General features: G+C 43.6%; 1 long non-coding RNA gene and 1 other non-coding gene across 2 annotated transcripts; one reads left to right on the top strand and one right to left on the bottom strand.

Annotated features, from left to right (window-relative positions):
• The first annotated feature begins 126 nt into the window (after positions 1 to 126).
• Positions 127 to 12,418, top strand: LOC132657286 (uncharacterized). The gene is made up of 2 exons (XR_009595186.1): positions 127 to 665; positions 1,504 to 12,418. It is a non-coding gene; the product is annotated as an uncharacterized LOC132657286 (long non-coding RNA).
• On the bottom strand, positions 11,081 to 11,152 carry TRNAS-GGA (transfer RNA serine (anticodon GGA)). The gene has a single exon. It is a non-coding gene; the product is annotated as a tRNA-Ser (tRNA).
• Positions 12,419 to 14,397: the final 1,979 nt, after the last annotated feature.

The raw sequence follows: 14,397 nt of genomic DNA, 5'->3' as shown, positions 1-14,397 counted from the left end.
TCTCGGCGCGACGGATATTCCCGTGACCGCCGGGTTCTGGCCGCTTCACGCAGCGTGCGCTTCCGCCCTGACGTCACCACGCCCGGTCGGCGTGCCAACTAGTCCCTTTAGGCGTTGTCTCCGCCCGCTGAGCCTACGCCCTCGCCGGCCGCGGAGCAGAGGCCCCTGGGTGGGACCGTCGGGTGACCTGGGTGACCTCCCTGTTGGTTCCCCAGAGTGGCTGGGGACGTGGTCTACTTACTAAAACAACCTCAAACCGCCTCGCCTCGTATGTAATATTTTTAATCAAAAGAGTAATAAGGGAGCTTTACGAGATACCGTATCGCCAACTTCGAGTCCGCAAATTTACTGTAACCCCTGCACAGTTTTGATAATTTCTCTAGAACGTGCGTCTGTGTGCTCCCGTCTCTCTTCCTCTCCTAACTTTCCGCATTTGGGTGGCGCAGGTTCAGCGAGTACAAAGGGAGGCGTCGGATCGACCTTCGCCCGCATTGGCGGGTGTAAGTGGTTACTCCAGTGTCGTGTACGGACGAACTTGTAATTTAAAGTGACCCGCAAGGAATCTGGAGACGGTTGCTTTACAGTATTTTTAGAAAACAGGAATGTGAACTACTTCAGTTCCAAGGGAGAAAAGAAAGTTCCCCGAGAGCCTGTGATTCCCAGAGGTACGGAAGTAGGGCGAAGGCTTCGTATTGACTGCGAGGGCGACTGCTTTAGCGGCTTAGATTATGAAACATAGGCCTGAGCCAGTTGACAGCGCCACAGCTTTCGCTAATCTGGAAAATCCCTAGTTTCCAAAAATAGTTTTAGGGCGAGCCCTCACAGAGGTAATATGATTATGCCCAGAAGGGAGTCTATGTATTCCTGCCTGGTTATTGCAATTAGTAATATGGGAGAAATCTGTCCCCTTTATATATGTATTCTCTCTGTGATATTAGTAGTTCTCCAAATTTCCTGAAGTTTGAAGTAAAAACAGGGATGCTGATCCAAACTACTAGAAGCTAGAGCTGGAGGGAAAGGAGTATGTCCGGGTTTACTCCATTTTTTATCCCACGCTTGACCCTAGGAGACATGGTCTGGAGATAAGACGCCCCATCGCCTATTATATAGCTCAGTTTTAAGGCTTACTTGGATTAATTGTAGAAAGCGAATTGAAACTTCTCTAAATAGAGCAAAGAGAGTTTGAATACATTAAAATATTTGTCAGTGACATCACAAAAGCAAAACATATTCAAAATCCTCATTTTAAAAAAAGCATTAAATCAACCTTACACCAGTATTTCTGAACTCTGGCTGCACCTAAGGATCTTCAGAGGAGCTTTTATTTGTTTTTGGCCACATCACAGCAGCTTGTGGGGATTTTAGTTCCCTGACCAGGGATTGAATCTAGACCCTTAGCAGTGGAAAAAATAGTCCAAACCACTGAACCACTAGAGAATTATCCAGAGGAAACATACTGATGCCTGAGTCTTACTTGTAGCCATTAATATTATTGATTTGCAGTAGCCCCAGCCAGTGGTTGAATTTTGCCCATGGTGAAGGTGACTGGAATGTTCACCAGGATTGAGAAACATCGCTCAAATCAAGATACCTGACCTCTCTGCTCCTCACCTTCACCTTTGTGACTAGGCTGCTTCCAGGGAAACGTCCCTCTTCAATATTCAACAGGGATCTAAAATGCTGTAACCAACTTTGAAATCTTTAAAAACTAATTGATGGTATGGTTCTGATCATCTAGTATGCAATTGTGTCAGTATCAAGTGGGGAATGCTTCAATTATTTCAAAGTAAAAACGGGAAAAAAAAAAAAAAACCTAATTGGTAATATGCTTCATCAAAACACTGAGCTTCAGTGAAATCATCACCTGTATTTGTAATGACTTGAGAGTAATGTAAGATTTTTTAAATGTAACATTTTTCTAATATTTAGAGAATCTTCCACCATGCTTCTCCGGTAAGCTGACTTGGTGATGTCTTGATGTATTGGGTTGGCCAAAAAGTTTGTATGGAAAAACCCAAATGAACTTTTTGGCCAACCCATTATTTTAGAATACATTTTTAACCTCTAGGTCCATGGTTAATCTAAAAAAGTTCATAAGCATAGGAGTGAGGCATTCTGGGAGAAGGACGGGTGGCTTGCTCCGTTCCTGGTATCTTTTCCCAGTGGACTTCCCTGTTGCCCTCCTCCTGTGTCTGGCAGTGACTTCCAGAAGTGCATAACCACTCAAACTATTCTACAAGTTTGACGTGTTAGACGCTCAGCCATGTCAGACTCTGTAGGGATTGCAGCCTGCCAGGCTCCTCTGTCCATGGGATTCTCCAGGCAAGAATACTGGAGTGGATTGCCAGTCCCTTCTCCAAATATCTTGTATATTCTTTCTTAACGGTAGTCCTCTTAGTTGACCCTTTGTTAACCCATGTCTGAAAGGATATCAGTGATAATTAAAGTTGCATTTTAACTTATCAAGACCTGCAGGCTTCAGATGATGACTGAAGAGACAAATGGAGTTATCTGTGGCCTCCCTGAGGCTATTGAAGAAGCATATTTCTGATGCTTAAATCAGTTCTCATTCCATTAGTCTCTGCAGTCTCCCAGGGGAGTATATTTTTCATTATTTAAACTTTCAGGTTCTTTAATCCAAAAAATTTCATTAATTTCTTCAGCAATTGGCTAACCATAAGTGGACTAGCAGTTTCAAAACACAACACTAATTTAGGCTAAGAGCAAATGAAGTGTAAGTCCCCTATCAAGAAGGAAGTACACTCTTAATAAAGGGAATGGTACACTCAGAGACAAATATCAAGGTGACCAGTACATGCAAAAAGCAGTTAGAGAAGGGATAAGTCATTATGGTTCATGTCAACAGGGAGCACTTAAAACCTTAAGAAATTGTTAATCAAGTTTCTATTCACAGCAGAAATCAGAAAGAATCTTGCTGGGGTCCAGCCCCGGTGGATCCAGGGAATTCAAAGGGTGGACAGAATCGGTGAGGAAAACTTATTTATTTATTAATATAAGATTAGATTAGGAAGAAATAGTGTAGTAGGAAGATTAAGTGGAGGAAGAGGGCTGAATAGCTTGGATTACGCGGAAGACCAATAAAATTCCAGACAAGGAAGTTGCACCATTTACGTTGGGCCACTGGCGCTCGCTTGAGTATCTAAGGGTGCCTCGCCTTAGGCTCCCTTTCGTGTGGGTCTTAACAGCCAGGGCAAGTAAGTAGACTTGGCGAGCCTCCGCACCCCAGGTGGAAATTCAGCCTGAGATTAGAGTAAAGAACAGAGGGAGGGAAAAGGAGAGAGAGAGAGAGAGACACGGGGGAGCCAGATTCCCAAGAAACTGGGCCGAGAGACTAGTCCGAGAAACTGGTCCAATCCTTTATTGTTCAGAAGGCCTTTAATACTTTTGATAAAACATGGAGATCAATGGGTAACACAAAGTTATGCAGCGTTAACAGTCCAAACTCTTATCAAAACCAGGCTTTTCTCTGCATACCTAGTTGTATACACAAGTCTTAGGTAATTTACATCATCTTCCAGCCAAAAGGGCCAAATAACATTTTACAGCCTTTTTTCTGATAAGGGTTTGTCAACCAGAGGACTTATTTGTGTTGATCTTCCCAAAATCTGGTGCCACTCTCAGAAAGCACTAAATAAAGTTACATTCTTACATAGCAAGGATACAAGAGGAGTGCAGTGATATATAACAAAGAGAAAAGTAATTAACTCAAAAGTCTAATGTTGCTAACATCAAAACTACTATGTATCTTTTTCTACATCCTGCTTACATTGAGTAACATCCTTCCAGGTGCCTAAAAGATAAAGAATATGGAGGCCTGGCAGCAGTCGTTTGAGTCAACAGTGAAAACCCTCTACCAATATAATTTTTAACTCTTAGAAAAGGCTCTGTATCTTTAAGATGCTTTTAAGCTTTGTGCCTCTTGCGGTTGGGGGGCTGTAAGCAATTCACAAGCTGTAAGCGGTCTGGGGAACCTGGTAGGCAAGCTAGAGTGCTATCAGAGGGGGTTAACTGACGCATCCCTTTCAAATGCAGAAGACTAAAGCCCTGAGTTGACTTTTTCTAGAGAATATTAGAAAAGTGGAAAAGCAGGCAGATTCTTATTTTTTGGGGGGGGGGGGGGGTGGATGCTCAGGAAATTCCAGGGGGAAAACCTGAGGTCTGATTAGCCTTGCCATCAGAGCTCTTGCCGCATGACCTTGTCACAGGTGGAATTCCTCACGCTGGCTCCTGGCAGAATCTGACTTCACACAGGAACGATTCATGTAGTTACATGTCTATTTTTCATTTAGTCCTGTGGCAGTTATATGACAACACATTCTGATCAGGTTCCTCTCATCATTCAGTTCAGTTCAGTTCAGTCGCTCAGTCGTGTCCAACTCTTTGCGACCCCATGAATTGCAGCATGCCAGGCCTCCCTGTCCATCACCATCTCCCGGAGTTCACTCAGACTGACGACCATCGAGTCTGTGATGCCATCCAACCATCTCATCCTCGGTCGTCCCCTTCTCCTCCTGCCCCCAATCCCTCCCAGCATCAGAGTCTTTTCCAATGAGTCAACTCTTCACATGAGGTGGCCAAAGTACTGGAGCTTCAGCTTTAGCATCATTCCTTCCAAAGAAATCCGAGGGTTGATTTCCTTCAGAATGGACTGGTTGGATCTCCTTGCAGTCCAAGGGACTCTCAAGAGCCTTCTCCAACACCACAGTGCAAAAGCATCAATTCTTTGGTGCTCAGCCTTCTTCACAGTCCAACTCTCACAACCATACATGACCACAGGAAAAACCATAGCCTTGACTAGATGCACCTTAGTTGGCAAAGTAATGTCTCTGCTTTTGAATATACTATCTAGGTTGGTCATAACTTTTCTTCCAAGGAGTAAGCGTCTTTTAATTTCATGGCTGCAATCACCATCTGCAGTGATTTTGGAGCCCCAAAATATAAAGTCTGATACTGTTTCTACTGTTTCCCCATCTATTTCCCATGAAGTGATGGGACCAGATGCCATGATCTTCGTTTTCTGAATGTTGAGCTTTAAGCCAACTTTTTCACTCTCCTCTTTCACTTTCATCAAGAGGCTTTTAGCTCCTCTTCACTTTCTGCCATAAGGGTGGTGTCATCTGCATATCTGAGGTTATTGATATTTCTCCTGGCAATCTTGATTCCAGCTTGTGCTTCTTCCAGCCCAGCGTTTCTCATGATGTACTCTGCACAGAAGTTAAATAAGCAGGGTGACAATATACAGCCTTGACACACTCCTTTTCCTATTTGGAACCAGTCTGTTGTTCCATGTCCCATTCTAACTGTTGCTTCATGACCTGCATACAGATTTCTCAAGAGGCAGGTTAGGTGGTCTGGTATTCCCATCTCTTTCAGAATTTTCCATAGTTTATTGTGATCTACACAGTCAAAGGCTTTGGCATAGTCAATAAAGGAGAAATAGATGTTTTTCTGGAACTCTCTTGCTTTTCCATAATCCAGCGGATGTTGGCAATTTGATCTCTAGAAAGAGTCATTCTGGGGAATTCCCTGGTGGTCCAGTGGTTGGGACTGAAAATGATTTATATGTAATTAACACTTAGGCATGTACTGCTTGGTAAATCTTGTAACACTGGCTTGATCATCCCACTGCTGGCTCTGTGGAGAATTAGTTCTGACACTTAAACAACCACCCATTTTCTCATAAAGTGATCCAACTGGACCCCTTGCAGGTCTAAAATTCTTTGACTCTGGTTATTCAGACATCTTGAACTGCAGACTGTCCTTTGGTTATTTCTTCTTTATTGTATTTTAGTCACTAAGTCTTGTTGTTCCTTCCTTGAATCTGCCTGTCTTTCTATATATCTGCTGTTCTCTCATGCCTGGACCACCATAGTAGCTTTCTAAATGGTCTTCCTGCCTCCAGTCTCTCCCATCCTTAATGCATCCTGCTGCTAAGTCACTTCGGTCGTGTCTGACTCTGTGTGACCCCACAGACGGCAGCCCACCAGGCTCTCCCGTCCCTGGGATTCTCCAGGCAAGAACACTGGAGTGGGTTGCCATTTCCTTCTCCAATGCATGAAAGTGAAAAGTGAAAGGGAAGTCGCTCAGTCATGTCCAACTCTTTGAGACCCCATGGACTGCAGCCCACCAGGCTCCTCCATCCATGGGATTTTCCAGGCAAGAGTACTGGAGTGGGGTGCCATCGCCTTCTCCGGACATCTCTAAATTGCTCTTGAATATCAGCTTACTTCCTCTTCCTCAAAAAAAAAAAAAAATGTTGGAGATAACAGAAATCAATACTTTTTGGCAATTGAGGCTTTCCACAATCTAAACTTGCCCTGTTACTCATTTCCTCATCGCATTACCACCTTACCTTATTCCCCTGTTTCAACCTGAACCAAGATCAGCTGGATCTGTCTCCTCACCAATATGTTGCTTACCTTCCTGACTTCACATTTAACCCTGCTTCCATTTCTCGTGTCTACAATATTCTAACTCCTCCTTTATGTTAAACAATTTTTTTTTTTTTTTAGATAGCGATGAAATTCCCTACCTTTTGCCAGGGGCCTCCTCCACCTGATCTACCTTTTATTAATTTTCTCCTTCTTTGGACTCCCTCCTAGTATACATTCTGACACATGATTCCATACTATCATGCAGTTACCTGATTACTTCATGGGTGAGTTTATTAACTCCTTAAAAATAGGACCATTTTTGCATTTATTGACATTCTCCACAGAAACCTATAAGACACTGTGTATATGGTAGATACTTACTCAGAGCTTGCAGGCTGATCTGCGTGCTTTTCTCCCAGGGCCTTCCATAGGCTGCCTGGTCCTGCCTTCTTCCCATCTAGAGGTCAGTCTATCCTCTAGTGTCTGTTCTACCACCACAGCCCTCTCTCCCTAGTAGAAGCTACAGGTCCCAACTTATCCTGTTATTTTTGCAACACTTGGTAGATCAGTCACGTTTCCACTTCTGCTCTATTCTATGTCCTCACAGGGTGCTTAATAGGCCACAACCTCTGTTCTTCATAGGCCTGGGCTGGGGACCAGGAGGCTTGTTGAAACTGCTACACCCAGAGAATTGCAATAAAGGGACAGGAATTCAAAGAAATTATACAGTGATGTTGTTTGGTGACTGTGTGGACAGAGGCTCTGAGACAGTATTTGGAGGTGTGTCCAGAAACTGGGAATATGTGATTGAGAGTTAAAAGGCCAGTGCCAATTTGATAAACTGTAAAGCTAATGAAACCACAGGTTTGCTTTTGAAGTTAGTATCTAGTCTCATCTCTTTTATTCAAAGAAGGAAACTAAGGTCCAAAGATGAGGCTGTAAATAGCTACTCAGTAAATATCTACTGATTGCAAATAATCCAATCAAGCCAGTTTCTGGATGGATTTATTCATAATATTTAATGTCAGAAACTGCTCAGCCAGTCTTAAAAAGCGTATTGGCATGATTTCCAAACAGACCACATCAAGAAAGTGTGACCCCATCAACCCCTGGATTTTGACCCACTGAAACTGATTTAGGACTTCTAACTTGAAAAACTGTAAAATAATATAAATTTTTGTTGCTTTAAGCCACTAAATCTGTTGTAATTTTAAATAGCAGTTATAGAAAGCTAATGCATTGAGATCTGCCATTTCCTGGTATTCTTTAAGAAGTGCTTCTCAAACTTTAAGATGTATACAGATTACCTGGGTGGAGCCTAAAAGCCCTATTTCTTAAAAAAGCCTCCCAAGTGATGCTGATACTGCCAGTCTAAGAGCTATTCTGAGCAGTAAGGCTTTAAAACACATTGGGTAATTTTACATCTTTTGCTAATTTCAGTACGGAGGAAGTAGAACCCAACAGCAGAAAGTACTGAAGATTCTAGAGTTAAATTACTAAGGAAAAAGAAATTCCTGTCACTCAATATCTATGCAACTTGAGGCAAATTACTGAATTTGCTTAAATTAGTTAAACAATAAGCTGTTTTCTCACCACTAATTGCTTCCCAGGTAGCTCAAGTGATAAAGAATCTTCCTGCCAATGCAGGAGCTAAGGGAGACACGAGTTCAAGCCCTGGGTCTGGCAGATCCCCTGGAGAAGGAAATGGCAACCCATTCCAGTATTCTTGCTCAGAAAATCCCATGGACAGAGGAGCCTGGTGGGCTACAGTCCATGGGGTTGCACAGAGTCGGACACGACTGAAGCGACTTAGCACATGGAGCTGCCAAGTCAATTCAGTCGTGTCTGACTCTGTACGACCCCATAGACAGCAGCCCACCAGGCTCCCCCGTCCCTGGGATTCTCCAGGCAAGAACACTGGAGTGGGTTGCCATTTCTCTCCAATGCATGAAAGTGAAAAGTGAAAGGGAAGTCGCTCAGTCTTAGCAACCCCATGGACTGCAACCTACCAGGCTCCTCCGTCTGTGGGATTTTCCAGGCAAGAGTACTGGAGTGGGGTGCCATTACCTTCTCTGACATGTGCATTAACCACATAGAAATGAATTACCAGTAAAATGAAATTAAAATGCAAGGCTGAATTGTTTATTATTAGATTTAGCACACACACAGACACAGTTCTGTCAAATTGCCTTAACAAGTTTTAGACACTTGCTCTCAGTTTCTGTACTGATTGATGACTGTAACAAACAGTTCAGATTGGTGCCTGCCCATGGGCCACTCTTTGAGTGATATTACTCTTTAAATTTTTTGATAGTGAATAGATATTACTTATATAATTGCAATTAATTGTTTTGAAAACAAATCCAATTCAGTCTAATAATAAACATAGGGACAAAGGACAGAAATGGTTCTGAGAGAAGAGTAATCTTATGAACAAAGAAGGTGGTAACAAGAAGGTGATGAGAGATCTAGGTTTTAAAAGTCAGATAGGTATTTGTCTGAAGGGTGAGTGTGGAAGAGCATTTTAGGCAGAGGGAGACAGGTCCAGGACAGAGACATATGAGACTACTGAGAGTGAACAGTGGCCATCTGTGTTTCAGCCTGACTGGCACTGTCTCCCTTCTTTCCTTTTCCCTAGGGACCCACTCAGAGGAGGCAATGGTACCCCACTCCAGTACTCTTGCCTGGAAAATCCCATAGACAGAGGGGCCTGGTAGGCTGCAGTCCATGGGGTCTCAGACACGACTGAGCGACTTCCCTTTCACTTTTCACTTTCATGCACTGGAGAAAGAAATGGCAACCCACTCCAGTGTTCTTGCCTGGAGAATCCCGTCTATGGGGTCACACTGAGTCGGACATGACTGAAGCGACTTAGCAGCAGCAGCAGGGACCCACAGCTTCTCCATTCTCAGCACAGGTGTTTAGGATGGGTCTGACCTCTTCCCCAGCACCTCCCACCCCAACCCCTACTTCCTCCTCGTGATTGGTTCAGGACAAAAGCCAGTCAGGACTCTGTAATCCTGGCCAGGGGAAGAGAGAAAGGTGCTTGTTCCTGCTAAGATTGCTGACAGGAGGATGTAAGCCTGGCACTACAGAAGGGAACCAGTGATTGGACTGCCTCAAAAAAATCAAGAGCTATAAATCAGAATAACATGAAGAACATTTATTTCCTTAAACCTTTCCAGTAGTTTCATTGTTACTGTTTCCCTCTAACTGGGCCTAGGCAATTAAAAATACAAAGGGCCCAGCAAATCCCTAAAAATGACGTTTAAAAAATTATTCCATTTTCCTCTTAAGGTTGACAGCTACAATTTTGAACAATTTAGTAGCTGACTTCATTTAGCAGTGTTTTCTATTTCCAATAAGCATTCAGCATGCTTTCTTTTAGGAATAATAAGAAACTTTTAGGAATAATAAGAAATAAGAAATAGTAAGAAATCAGCTTTTCTGAAGCACCCTACATATTTGTCTTCTTAGTGGGAATAGGAAGTAACTTCTGGGAATCTGAGGACCACATTAGACATTTAGAACATTGTAAAATAAAAATAAGTGAGCCTCATATTGTTCCCTTCCTTGTCACAACTTTAAGAAAAATTCCCTGTGATTTTTGTCTTTTATGGTATTTTTTCATGACTCCAGGTCAACTGTTTCACAGCATGTTCCTTAATTTGAAGTTGTCAGTGCTTTATTATTAGATTCATATTTTCCTAAGAATAATCCATAGATGATGCTGAATCTTTTTCTAAGCTTCATAGCAAAGGGCATGTGATGTTCAAATCTTGGTTAATTTTGATTTAGCTAAGGTGCAGTCCACAAGATATATTCTCTGTAAAGGTACCCCTGCTGCTGCTGCTGCTAAGTCGTGTCATTCGTGTCTGACTCTGTGCGACCCCATGGACAGCAGCCCATCAGGCTCCCCAGTCCCTGGGATTCTCCAGGCAAGAACACTGGAGTGGGTTGCCATTTCCTTCTCCAATGCATGAAAGTGAAGAGTGAAAGTGAAGTCACTCAGTCATGTCTGATTTAATAACAGTTCTTACATATATAGTTTCAAGAAAGAAAAATGCCTCAATGTGAAACTTTGTAGATTTGGAAACAGTTATTTCAACACATCTCTAGTGAGTACCCACTGAACTATGTTATGCTAAGTGCTCAGATCAAAGAGTGGAAGACAGACCAGCCATCAGGAGAATTCAAGAGAGTGACAAGAACCACACTAAATGTGAGGAAACGGGAATCCAGAGAAACGAAAGATTTCAGGTAAAGAATTTATATTGAGTGGCAGGGTTAGGTTAGAATTCTGGCTCTTCTGATGACCAATCCAGTGTTCTTTCCAAGACAACATTCAAAGATTTTATCATAATACTGCTTTTCCCTGGTTCAATGTAACACTGGTTGTTACAGTGAAAATAAATAACACTTGACTATGTAACTAAAACTGGCTGCTGCAGTCCATGGGGTCCCAAAGAGTCAGACAGGACTGAGCAACTGGACTGAATTGAACTGAACTGAAAACAAGCTTTCTCCAAGCCCACCGTAGGATGCTTTGAAAGTGAAGGTGAAGTCGCTCAGTCGTGTCCGACTCTTAGTGACCCCATGGACTGTAGCCTACCAGGCTCCTCCATCCATGGGATTCTCCAAGCAAGAGTTCTGGAGTGGGGTGCCATTGCCTTCTCCAGGGGATCTTCCCGACCCAGGGATCGAACCCGGGTCTCCTGCATTCCAGGCAGACGCTTTAACCTCTGAGCCACCAGGGAAGGATTGATTTAACACTTACGTTGTGACATTAAACTAACTGGAGGCCTAGTTTTGTCTTAGGAAAATGTTTCCTCGTAGTGACAGCGTCACACGCACACAGAACCGGATATTGCTCATCTGCCACACCTTGAAACTACCACAGATTTTTCTATTCACAAATCAGGAAACAATTGAGAGGTTATCTAAAAGCATCCCCACATCTTGAAAGCAACTACTTACAGTTGACTCATAATTGCTTTATAGTGTATTGTTTTCATACAAATCACCAGTATCTCAATAGCAATCCAGGTAGTGCTTAAGATAGGAAGTATGAATCAGTGGGAGATGGCTGCTGAGTTACCAACTGTTTTGCCTGTAGGTTTAACAATATCTAGTGTATACCTAATTTTCAGAATAGAAAAATAAGAGAAATAGACTTGTTGTTCAGTTGCTCAGTCATGTCCCTGGTGGACTCTTTGCGACCCCATGGACTGCAGCACGCCGGGCTTCCCTACCCTTCATACATTTAACCACTAGTTTATATTCATTCAATCCCAACTTAAAAAGGATCTAGAGGTGGGCTGTTTAGGTATTGTTCTGATGTGATTCCGTTGAGGCTGCTTTGGATCTGTAGACTGGGAAATCCCAACCGGGTCTCTCTTCCCTGGGAGAAACAGGTGGCTGTAGGGAAGACCCAAGTAGTAAAAGCTCCATTGTATCCCCTCATAGTTACAGGAACTATTTTAAAACGTGAGGCCAAGAATCACTTCTCTGTTTGTCCTTCTCAATAAGAAACCTCATAACGTTCTGCCTGCTTCGGGGAAGTGAATTTAATTACACAGACAATCATTACAGCATTTACAATTTTTACAGAAGGACTCTGGCGGCAACTCCCTCCTCCAGCCGCTAAAGGGCCATTTCCGATCTAGAGCCGGGTTTCTCCGAGGGCTCTTCCGTGGCGGAACTGAACGAAGGGGGTGGTCAGCTGGAAAGAACTTCAACCAACCAGCCGTCAGTCTGGTGCCCACAATCCGTGAAACAAGCGCCCAGAGTATACTCCCCCAACCCCGCCCCAGGTCCCGCAGTGCCAGCGAAGCCTGATCCCGCTCGGCCTGGGGTCAAGGAACACGTGCAAGACCTGGTTGGGCTGCCTCGGACTCCGGGGGCAGAAAGATTTCACAACGGTCGAGAGGGAGGAGCGCCCCAACCTCGTCACTTCTAGCAAGGCCCAAGCTAGCCAGGGTCGCGAGGGGAAGCGGGAAGAGACGCCTAGAAGCCGGAAAGACGGAAGGCTTCGGCCACGCCCGGCGCACGCGCGGCACGCTCCGCCCTTGCGTGGCTGTGGTCGAGCGGCTTCCTCCGCCGCCTGCCGGATCTAGCTCGCCGGTCTTTTCCGTCTGCCCGCCTTCCGCCCCTGCGCAGTCGCGTCGTCGCCCGCCACTCCCTTCGCCCCTCCCTCCGCCCTCCGCAGCGCCGGCCTCTTGTGACGTCAGCGGCACACCCCGCCTTCTTAGTCCTAATCTGATGCCAAGTCCCGGGCAGGGCGGGCCGGGTGTGGAGGTCGCCTGCTTCTCTTCTGGCCTGACCCTCTCTTGGAAAGGAAACCTCTTTTGTAATTTCCTAAAACTTCGAATTAAGCCTGTAAACTGTGTTCGTTTCCTAATAAGGGTGAAAACGGGCCCCCACCCCAGTTGATATTCCAAGCTGGAAGTTCTATTAAAACTGCAAAATGTGTTGTAATTTAGGTTTATTTGAAGACTTGTTTGTCGTTTTAATGTGTTCCCTTAATGTGTAAGTCGGAGAGTGACATTCATAAAAAGACAACTTTGCATATGGAAGCTGGGATAAGCGGTACCTAGTCTGGCTTGATCGGATTAATATGATTTTAATTTAGTTTCCATTTGAATTATCCGGGTGGCATCTTGAAAAGATGGGTATAAAAAGCTGTTAAAGAACTTAACGCTGTGGTTATTCGTTTTGTAAGCAACTTAAGCCAACGCGAGGTGTACCAGAAATAAAATGAGAATTTAAATTTATAAGGGGCAAAAGTTTCATCTCCTTTTTACAGGCAATGAAAGAGACTCAAAGTTTTATATGCTTTGCCCGAGATTCTGTAATTTCTATGATTTGCCTGGAATTCAGGCCACTGCTTTCACCATGCCAATACTCTGGCCAGCGTGACTAAGGCTGTCTTTGGAACCCTCTGAGCCTGAGCTATTATAGCCTCTTTTCTTGTCTTCCTGCTTCACTTGTCTTTTTCCACTTTCCGTGATTTTGGTTTTCCTTCTGAGTTCTCTTGTCTCCCTCCCACTCCCCTTTTGCTTTCACGATTTCTTTAACTGCCTTTGTTTATTTTTTGATTGTTAAACCAGCCTTTCCTTCCTGCTTTAAATGCTTCTACCTTAAATGACCAAAAAAGGAAATAGAATTTTTCTTCAGGGTTTTTTTTTTGGGGGGGGGGGAGATGGTTAGATATGTAGTATGTATATAGTTAGATGTAAAATCTCCTGTTCTCAAAGCTGCCTCCTACTTCTTCCCATAGATGTCCAGAGAAAGTAGCTGTGGTATGAGAAAGAGAATAATTAAGGAAAGAGCGAGAGATAGGAGAATGGAGGGACTGTGTGGTGAGCTGTTTAGAATCAGAAACAAGAAAAAATAATCATGCTGTAAATGACACAAAACTCAACCTGAGATAACAACATAGCTGTATAAATCCTATACAACTGAAGAAACACATCGCTTTCAATCCATCCATGCCTATGCCTCTGAGATGTATTTCCTCAGACGAGTTGTGTCTTTGCCAGAATAAACCTGTAGCTTTAGCTGCCCCAGGAGAAATAATCACAGGGCTTCTGCCCGTGAAATAATATACAGTGATTCCAGACTACATGTCCCCCTATAGGCTTCTCAACATGTTGGCCCCTGTGCCCAGTTCTGCGGGCGTGTGTGTTATCCTTGTTCTACACTTGGGGAACCTAAAGCCCAGAGAATCCCTCGCCTAATGTTACAGAAGGCAGAGCCTCTGCTGTTTCCAATTCCGTAGTCTCTGAGTGAGCATGTCTAGTAGTAAGGAATTAATATCTAATTGAAGATGATTAATAGAATTCGTTAGGATATAGTGTTGCCAATTGACCGAATCATGCTCTCATTACAGATTTCTCTGGTGTCTGTCTTATTCTCTTTGGTTAACAATAACTTGCAGAAATTGGTAGGAAACATATTTTGCATTTTCCTAAAACAATTGGGGTTGCTCCTGAAGTTTGGT

The sequence above is a fragment of the Ovis aries genome, chromosome 1, assembly GCF_016772045.2.
Source record: "Ovis aries strain OAR_USU_Benz2616 breed Rambouillet chromosome 1, ARS-UI_Ramb_v3.0, whole genome shotgun sequence".
NCBI classification, from domain to species: Eukaryota; Metazoa; Chordata; class Mammalia; order Artiodactyla; family Bovidae; genus Ovis; species Ovis aries.
This window is presented reverse-complemented; position numbering and strand designations above follow the sequence as displayed.